The sequence below is a fragment of the Aristolochia californica genome, unplaced genomic scaffold, assembly GCF_029961685.1.
Source record: "Aristolochia californica isolate CCGP_79_NKW_82.1479 unplaced genomic scaffold, dmAriCali1.0.hap1 SCAF_12, whole genome shotgun sequence".
Taxonomy (NCBI): domain Eukaryota; kingdom Viridiplantae; phylum Streptophyta; class Magnoliopsida; order Piperales; family Aristolochiaceae; genus Aristolochia; species Aristolochia californica.
Window position 1 is genome coordinate 211900 of NW_027181793.1, and position 10291 is coordinate 222190.

Here is a 10291-nt window from a genome sequence, read left to right on the forward strand (position 1 = left end):
GATCATATTAACTCTGTGGGTTGACCGAGTCAACTTGTAGAACCTGCTCTGATACCATGTTGAATTTATGGAAAAGATAAATACTTTATTGACTTATTTTAATCAGAGTACATGAACCACTATTTATAATAGAGGAAGGTAGTAGAGTCCAATTACAATTAAACTACCTTTGTCCCAATTACAGTCAAACTCTAACACTGAAAGATAAATCCTAGCATAATTAAATAGCCCAATATAAATAGAAGACTAACATGACTAAAACACCATTAAATTGAAACTCTTCTGTGAGACCTGCTTCCATAATAATTCTGGCTCTATAAGACTTCTTATAGTGTAAGACTTCTTATGCCACCTCATGTGATCATGGTGGGTCCCATATCTTATGGGCTTGGGCCCATCTTCCAACACTCTTGGATATGTGGGCCTTTCTTGATCTTAAGGGTTTGGGCCCATCTTCCAACACACTTGGATATGATGGCCTTCTTTGGTCGTGTGGGCTTGATCCCATCTTCCAACATGAATATTTCACAAATTCAAATAAAAGAAAGAAAAAAATACACCCTTACATGGAGATATATGTCTCCTTGAGAGATTCAAGCTTCCTCTTCCTGTGTAGCATGCTGTGAAATGATGAAGGAGCTTTGACTTTGAGAATGCAAGGATTTTATGAAAGAGAAATAAGATTTTTCAAAGTGTGAGACTCTCTCTTTCACTCTAAAGCACTTTCAAAGGAATTTTGCAAGGTAGAGAACAATGGTTTGAGTATTTGCCAATAAATACTCTTTAAATTCTCTATATAGGGTTTGTGGAGGTATTTATAGCTTCCTCAACTCAAACTAGCAGTTATTTTCCTGTTTAAAAATATCAGTACATTAATTGATCAATCAATCAAACATAATGACTACTTTTCTATTATAGAGTGACTTATTGATCGATGGATTGATCGATCAATATGTCACTGTTGGTTAACAAAAATTACGTTGATCAATCATTGACAAGGAGATAATTGATCAAACAGGATTCCCTCTGGTTGTGCACTACAAGTATGATTGATCATGCTTTATGTCCCTTATTTGAAAATTCTAACTGGTCGATCAATCAGGTGGGATGATCGATCTTTCCATATTAAATTTCCTTGCCTAGGCAGAAATGATCGATCAATCCAAGTAGTATGATCGACTAAGCTTTATAGCATGAAATAGCCATATTTTGAATGATCGATCAATCAATTATGGTTGATTGATCATGCTTGATATTTCTGGTCTGAACAGTTCTGCATGATCGATCATTACCAGTGGTTGATCGATCATTCCATTTCCAGTTCAACAATGTTCACTTTCAAAGCATGGGAATATTTTTCTCTAAGTGCTCTAGCATGTTCTAAATGATGTTTATGATGCTCCTAAACATGTCTAAGTGAAAATTAAGACCTAAAACTTAAATTTCTGATTTGTGCTTAAGAAAATGGAGTTTAGAATACTCTCTTACATAAGTGACCGAGTTTGGACATTTTGACTATTACACTTGAACTCTAGTCTTCACATTATCATCTTCCTTGTGGGTGCTTCTTCAAGAGATGTCATTTGATGGTGCTTGAGGTCTTGAGTTAGACCTGATCCTTTTGAAGTTTTAGACCTTGAGATGCATTTAATCTTGAAGGTGAAGTACATGAAATACTTAGATTTTCAAGCTGTTAGATCAATCAAGTTTTGTTATCATCAAAAGCAACATGAGAGTCAACCCGTGGTCAACAATCTTCCCCTTTTGGATGATGACAAAACCTAACTTGGAAAAAAATAGAAATATACACTTCCCTAAGGTTGGAGTAAAAATAATTTGTTCAAATTCAGCTTAAGCTTCCTCTTAATCTTGGCATAGAGTGATTAGATCCTTTAAGCATAAAATTTTTAGAATTTTGAGTGCCTAGGTCTTTTAATCCAAGTTCCCATTGTTTCTCCCCCTTTTATCATACTCAAAAAGATAATGAAGGAAATACACAAATTGCAACAAAACGTGGCTCAAAGGCCGTATCATATATAGAATTGTCAATTCTTTACAAATATGTGTACACTACTCCAAAGTAAATACATACAAGTATATCATTAAAACGAGTACACCGGGAGTCACAAAAAGGATGGATGGGTGGATACTAAAATGACTAAGCTGGAGGCGAGAGATGGCTGAGGATGGTTTGTAGGAGGTGCTCAATCCTTTGCTGCCCGGCCTTCAATTGATCCTATGTAGTAAGGATTGCCGCCTGAGTTTCCACTACATCATCGACAACTTCCTTTATTGCTGTAAGATGATCGGTGGAGGCTGAGCTTCCTTCTTCGGTGCGGCACTTCTTCATGAATTCAAATTTTTTCGTCGAAGGCTAAGGACTAAGTGTTAAGTTGTGGAGCCCAATCAACTCCCTACGCTGAGTTGGTATGCGGATCGACCTTCGTGGTAAGGTCGTCATGGGGGTTGGAAGGGGGGGTAGGGAGCCCCCCTTCAGGGGGTGTGGGGGAGGAGCTCTCGCCAGGTCCACGATATATTAAGGGTAGTTTGGGAATTTTACTCTTGTAAAACGGTTGCCCTAATTTTCTCTTTATAATTTGGGGGGCGCCGCTATTATGGTTTTATCACTCATCATCATGGAGAAGACCTTGAGTTGCAGCCCAAAAGAGGTTAGAGAAAAACACGTGTAAGTGTGTATGATTTTTCTTGTAAACTATTTCATCTTTATAGTGGATTACTGCAGTGGCAAAAGAAAGGATGTAGTCTAACCTTGAGGCAAACCTATATAAATCTTGTTATTTTTTTTGTGTTTGATTTTTCATTTTTTTGCATTTATTATTATTTCTCTTGTTAGTTTTAAATTAAGGCATCTAATTCCTAACACTAAGCTCATCTCTTGATGCTGCTGGTTGCGGGGCGGATTCCTTTGAAATCTTCTCCTTTTGAATCCATTGTCTTCTCCACTTGGAAAATCCAAAATTGCCCACTTTGGTTTCTCCTATGGACATCTTCTTTGCGATGTCCACCGACACTTCATCTGAGAGGTCCACTCCACTTTGGCGGAGGATAGTAGTGATCTCTCTGGAAAATAAAAGGTCATCGGCTTTAGAATTGGTGGCATTGTCCATCATACGGCTAAACATGAAGTAACTATAATCCAGGTTAATCTTCTTGATGATTGCCCAAAGCCAGAAAAATCCATGGTGGTGAGGTGAGAGAACGTGTCTTTCCTAGGATTGAGGAAGTGTGTCACAATTTCCATGAAGTTTTGGTGCTCCATGCTTAAGTCTCTAATCTTCACTTTTTTGGAGCTTCCACAAGTGTGACCAAATATTAGTTGGATGGCATCTTGGATGTTCTGAGGGCAGTTACTATGGAGGTTCATAGGCCAGCTCTCCTTGATGAATCTTGCAAATCCCATAGACATCATCTCGAGCAATGTACTGAGCTCACTGGTTTTGATTGAAATGTTTGTCTTCTTGACATAGCTTGTGAGCCTTAAGTTACATGGGAAGATTTCTTCTACCTCAAGGTTAGTTTAGAAGACTTTTACCAAAAGAGGGTGAATGCCTTCTTCACTTTCCAGAATTCCCTTGGAAGGCCTATATATCCTTTCAAAATCAAGAATCTCTTGTTTGCAAAAAAGAGAGATATATCCTACTTGGCTCAACAATGCTCTTGGAGGTGAAGTGTTGGAATTACTTACCCCTTTGAAGCCGTGTTTAGAAATGTTCCCTCCGATTGGGCATTTCCTCACATATCTCAAGTTCTTTGGATGGGGTCTTCTTCTTTTCAATCACATTTGTCTTCGCCATGATGGAAAAATTCAGTTTTGAGTGGATTTTAAAAAAAATGAAGGTTTAAACCTTGAATCGAATTAGGAAAATGCTAAAGATGAAAGGAGGACAAATTTGGGGTTTTGGAGCTCTAGAAAATTTAGAGAAAATGATTCAGAATAGGAATGAAAAGTCACCTTAAAATTGACTTTGGTTCTTCATATTCTCTGTTTGCACTATGAATGATTGATCATTCAATTTCGATTGATTGATCAATCACACAAGTTGATTGATCAATTAATATGCATTGATCGGTCAATGACCTATGTAGAGTGACAAAAATGTAATATTTTGATTTCCACTTCACTTTTTGGGCACTAAAATGATGGGATGTCTTCATTAAGCTCAAAATTTTAAGCCTAAGTGAATCAAAGTGGTTTGTTCATGCCTAGTTCTCCTCACAGCTCAAAGAAATGATTAAATCCTAATTGCTTTGTAAAGATATTTGATACTTGATTTTTGGCGGAGACAAATTCAATCTTAATAACCTTGGTTTGAACCAACTCTATGATAAAATGATGTCTAATTTCTATATGTTTTGATTGAGATTGGTGAATCAGGTTCTTACTTAGACTTATGGCACGCATGTTGTCACAATAGACTGGAATTTCTTTTTGCTCTAAGCCATAATCATCTAGTTGTTGTTTCATCCAAAGAAGTTGAACATTGTAGAATTTAGGACTCCTTCATAATGATCTTGAGCCAAAGAGAGAGAGGAGAAGAAGAAGAAGGAGAAGAAGAAGAAGAGAAGAAGAGAGAAAGGAGAGAGAGTTTAGAAATAGACTTCCAAGAGGAGAGTTTGGACGAATTTGAGAAGAGAGGAGAGAACTTAATGCTCTACCTCTTAGCCAAGGGCCTCTATTTATATCTTTTACAATGCCCTCTAGGTAATTTTCATGTAATATGTAGCTTTGCATGGAGAATTCACTCCTTTCTATGAAGATCAAGTGATCTTGAGTACCCAAATTCTCTTGGGTCCCACCATGTGAACTTTGGAAGACAAATTTAGGTTTCCCTTGGAAATCCAAATTTACTTTACTACATTCAGCTTTGATCTTCTAACTGAACACTCAACCGAATAATGTTTAATCATTTTACAAGCATAGCATCCATCATTATGTATTGGTGAGGTTCTGACCTTTGTCACATTTGTCCTATGAGAACTGCTAGATTTCCTTTCCTTTCCAGTCTAAAGGACCTTAACTCTAAATTGAAGCTTTCTCATTTGATTTTATAGGATCTAATCATAGGAATAGCTTTTCCCAATGTTAGAATCTTTAAAGCATGAGATAAGTCGTGGGTTCTTCTTTCAACTATAAAGTTGTTGGATTTTAGTAGTTTGTTTCATCTTGTAATTCTAAAATCCTAGAGTAGTAACTATCATTTTATTTTCTCAATTCAAGAATATTTGAAGAATAGACATTTAGTTTCTCAAATTCTGAAATGAGCTTTATGTTCTTTTCTTTATGCTATTCTAGCTTTGAGGAAAAGTCAGCTTTCAATGAATTGATTTCCTTTTTAAGTTTGGAAAGTTGCCTCAGTTTCTTATTTTCTTTGTCTCTTCTTCTAAGGGAGGATATTGAGTCATCATGTTTTCTCATTAATTATTCTTTGTCCAATTCCTCACCACTATCACTCATTGAAGTTTCATCTCGATCTGAGATGGTGTTTCCATATAAATATAAGAGGATACAATCAATAATTTCAGTGTTATCACAAGATGTATTGTACTGAGAATTTGAAGAGCTACATTCTTTGTTCCTAGAAAAGTCAAATTCTAATTTATCCCATAAATCTTTGGCTTATTTAAAAATACATAGGAATCAATTATTTCATCACTCAAGGAACTAAGAATGAGTTCCCTATCCTTAACATTGCCATCTACTCTAGCAATGAAACTTCACTTTACATTTTTGGATAGAATGAAGGGTCCACTCATGATAGCTTCCCATAATAAATCCAATGGATTGTAAGAAAACTTCCATTCTTAATCTCCACCATTGGTATTGTGAAGTAATGAGCAACGAAACCAAAAATGGATCATGACCCTCTTGGAACATAACATCTATTTGAGATGCCTTTTATCTTTTTCAAAATCAAGGGATTTTGAATTCAATTAAGTTCTTGACCTGCTTTGATACCAATTGTTGGTCCAAATGGCTTCTCAAGAGGGGGATGAATTGGCATTATAAATTTAAATTTTAACTAAGCTAAATATTCATATAAATTGTGATCAATTTAAACGCATGAATCTTATTGTGCATATAAAAGCGAGATAGACAAACACATTCAACACATATACACACAATTTTTTTGGTATCGATGTTTCCCTAATTGTAGTCACCACCCGAGAACCCTTGCTTGGAAAATTTACACTAAGCAATGTGGCACTGATGTCATCTAAGGATGGAAGAACGGAGGAGCTAAGAAGCTGGGTCTTAGCAACCTCAAGGTAGGGCTTGATATTTGTCAAGACCTCCCATTGCCTTTCTTGAATTGCAATGTCTATTGAATATGACTGAGTGATTTTCCATTCTTGGAGAAGGCCCCAAAATCGGGCCAAAAACTCATGAATGTTATCTCTTTGTTTAGTATTCAGCATACTTTGTAAGACATCGAATTATTTTTTTAAGGTGGTTGTACTGGATTATAGCTTAATACATGTGTCCCAAATGTCCTTGGCTGTTTCCAAGTGGACCACATGTTAGCTACATGCTCTTCCATGCTATTGATGAGCCAACTAATAACTTGGTTATCATTTTTAACCCACTTGAGGTAGGCTACATCCTCTTCATCAATCAGAGGAGGGATTTTGAGTACGTGATTGAGAATGTCACGAGTAATGAGAACTCATTGTACCAATTGTGACCAGATAAAATAATTGGAGAGACCTCTTAATGGGATTGTAGTAATACGGAGTATGTCACTCTTACTACTTGTATGTCCAATCTCTATCATGAGGCAATTCAAATGCAGAGGTCAATTGCAAGGGGCGTCTTCAACTAAAAATTACTCAATGCAATTTGAAGAAACCGTGGACCAAATTAGTCACCGACAATGGAAGGAATATAAATTTTCCACAAGAGAAAGCACCAAATCATCAAGGAATTTGTGCTTTTGTCAAGTGGGGACAAGATCCGGCCATCACTCAATTCTTATTATATTCTTATAGAAAAATAAAAAGGAGAGGATAGATGCAAACTTTTATGCCTTAATCTAAACTCTAACACAAACCATGGGCAAACATGTGAGAACCACTATCTTCTTTAGAGATATTTAGAGGCAAATTCGGACTCTAGGAAGCAAAATTTTCTCAACTCATGGGAACACTCCAACGTAAAAAAAAAGGGCAATCATTGGAGTTCAAGAGCAGCAAAGTAATAGAGATAAGTAGGAGCTGGAATTTTAACCATATGACGGTCATCCAACAACATAAGAAGATCCCATGAGCAGCGTCAAGTGAGAGAATTTACAACAACATGTGTTGGAATTACACCTCAAAGAAAATTGATCCAAGTTACATAAAGGTAACCGAATCGTAAATCATCAATTTATCAATCTCGATAAGACACTAGTAACAATTAATCTTGATCAAACTTGTAATTTAACTACAAGAAGATCAAGATTATAACATCTTCTTAGTCATAAGAGATAAATCTTCACAACCTCTCATATGAAGATTATCTTGACTTGATGTAATTCAAAAATCAAGAATTCAACAATTAAAGAAAGAGTATGTAAATAATGGCCAGAATTGATTTATCTTTTCATGGCTGGACTCCTTTCATGAACAAATTCTTGGATAGACTTCATAAATAATTCCTTGCATACTTCATCAAGGGGGATCCTAAACTCCTTGCTCTGATACCATGTAGAATTTAAGATCCCATGTGGAGGACTTTAGATCAATGAAGAAGAAGAAGAAAGAGAAGAGAGGAAAGAGAGGAGAAGAAACAAGATGGAAAGAGTTTGGATTAAAGGAGAAGAAGGTGCATCGACCAAGTGAGGAGGGAGGCTGGATGAATTTCTTGAGAAAAGAGGGGAGAGCTTCAATGCTCTACCTCTTAGCCAATGCTTTTATTTATAGCTTTACAATGTCCTTAGGGCTACAACCTGATAAAATAAGAGACATAAAAAAAATAAGTATTTACATGTTTATGCCATCTTTATGGAAAATATCCTATTTTACCCATATGCCACCACTTGGATGTGTGGGCTTACCAACCTTGAGTTTGTGGGCTTGACCCCATCTTCCAACACCCCTCAAGCTGGGGGTGAGAGAACATCATGAACACCCAACTTGCTGTAAATGGTGTATATGATCTTCTTGTATAAAATGGCAGTTCATCATATCTTCCAACACTCCCCTTCAAGCTAGTGGTCTATTTGTTATTTTCCAAGAGACCCTGCTGGCATAATATAAGAGAGTAAAATTACTCCTAGCCATAAGACATCGCTTCATACTCCAGTCAAATGGTCATAGTCAAAAATATTTTTCGTTCAATTTCACAGGTGGATAAGTAGTCCTACTGTGGGGCACATAATCTACCACTTTCTCAGGGTAGCTAAAAAAACATCTATGGGGTGAATAATAGACTTGACTCACTCTGGATGTTGGGTACACTCCTATCCTCTATAGGTAGTGGGTCTATAGGCATTGCTCAGAAGTATAGAAATAAACTCCTCCATCATGATATCCTTCCATAGGGCATGGACTCTCAAATGGTGGGAGTAAAAATGCCAAACAAGGGGGATAAAGGGTAATCACTAAAAGATAATATTTTGGGGCCACCATGTGCTTTCTTCTTCATTATAATAACTAATGCTGACAACAATCAACAACCGAGAAGTTCTTCTTCACTAATAATGTCTCAATCAGAGAGACATAATAGCAACAACTAAAATGGGCTTGGACCCAAATAACACATACCAAATAGGCGGTTATATAGCAATGGATAACTAGTAGGTAGTAAAAGTCCTTAAGAGCAATAAAAACACATAAGCTAATATGCAGCAAGTCCATCCTTGAATAAGGAAGCTATGCACTAAATATTAAGCTAAGGATAATCCAAGGTAATAATCTAGGGTAATAATCAAGTTGGAGTCAAGCTGGTAGCAGATAGTAGCTTTGACAACGAGTGAGTGAGTCAAGACGAGTAATAGATTGCCAATAATAAATTGAACCAAGTGTTGTTTGGTAAACAATAAATCAAACAATCTCCAATGTACTCATCATTCATATTTTGCCTTATATTCTCCTCCTCAAGTTGGAGATAATGTCAATGATCCCAGCTTGAAGTCAACAAATATTTTGCAAGTTCAAGTGCTAATCCACCTAGATCTTTCTTTTGATATATAATTCTCTATATAAATTCTCGTTCTTGATGGCATAAAATGGCTCAAAATTTGAAGTTTTCTACTGCTACATGAACTTTTCTGCTGCTTGACCTTTGCTCCTTCAAATGCCGATTTATCTTTCTAGAAAAATATGATTTCAAAAATTCTTTTTTATTTTTAAACTATACTCAAATATCTTTCCAATGGTATATAATTTTCTATATAAAAAATACGATGATGGAGTGAAACATCCAATGTAAAACAAAAATTGGGAAAGAAGACTAAAAGAAAAACGAGAAATTCCTCTTATTTCTTTTTCTTCTTCTTCTTCTTCTTCTTCTTCTTCTTCTTCTTCCTCCCCTTCTTCTCCATCTTCTTCTCCTTCTCCATCTCAGTTCTTTCCCCACTCCGATTCCATATTGAAACTTAGGATTTCATAATGTATAATCATGGTAGAACAAGATTAAGGGGTAAGAAGAAGAAGAATTGTGGAGAGAAGGTTTTAGGGGGAGAAGAGGAAGAATGACAAATTTGGACAAAAGATAAGGAAGAATAGGGTTATGGACTTGGTCCTTACTCTCCCCCTGAGGCTCAATTTATAGATGAATAAGATTACTATATTATAATAATACCCCTAAAAGTTAAACTAATTACATCAAAGCCATCTTTATGATATAACTCTTTATTTACCATCATGCCACCATTGTGTGGTCCTGTGGTCCTTCTCCTTGGTCTGTGGACCTTGAGCCCATCTTCCACATATTTTGACATATAGGCTTTCCTTAGTCTTGTGGGCTTGGGCCCATCTTCCAAAAATTCCCATCCATATTTTGATGATAAAAAAAACTTAATCGAGCTAACAATTGTAAATTTAGCATTCCAGAGGTTTTTCCTTCTAGAGACATAAAAATAAAAAAGAATTGGCATATGCATCTCAAGGCCTAAAATGCCATTGTGTCAAGTCATCTTGAAGAAGTAGTCACAAGTGAACAAATGGAGAATAGAAGTTTAGAGTCTAAGTTGTCTAAATAAGTGGCCGAAGTTAGGACAGAAGATGATCAATGCAAACGGAGATACAAGAGGAGGCCGGACTTGTCTGTCAGACTATCTCCCATGAT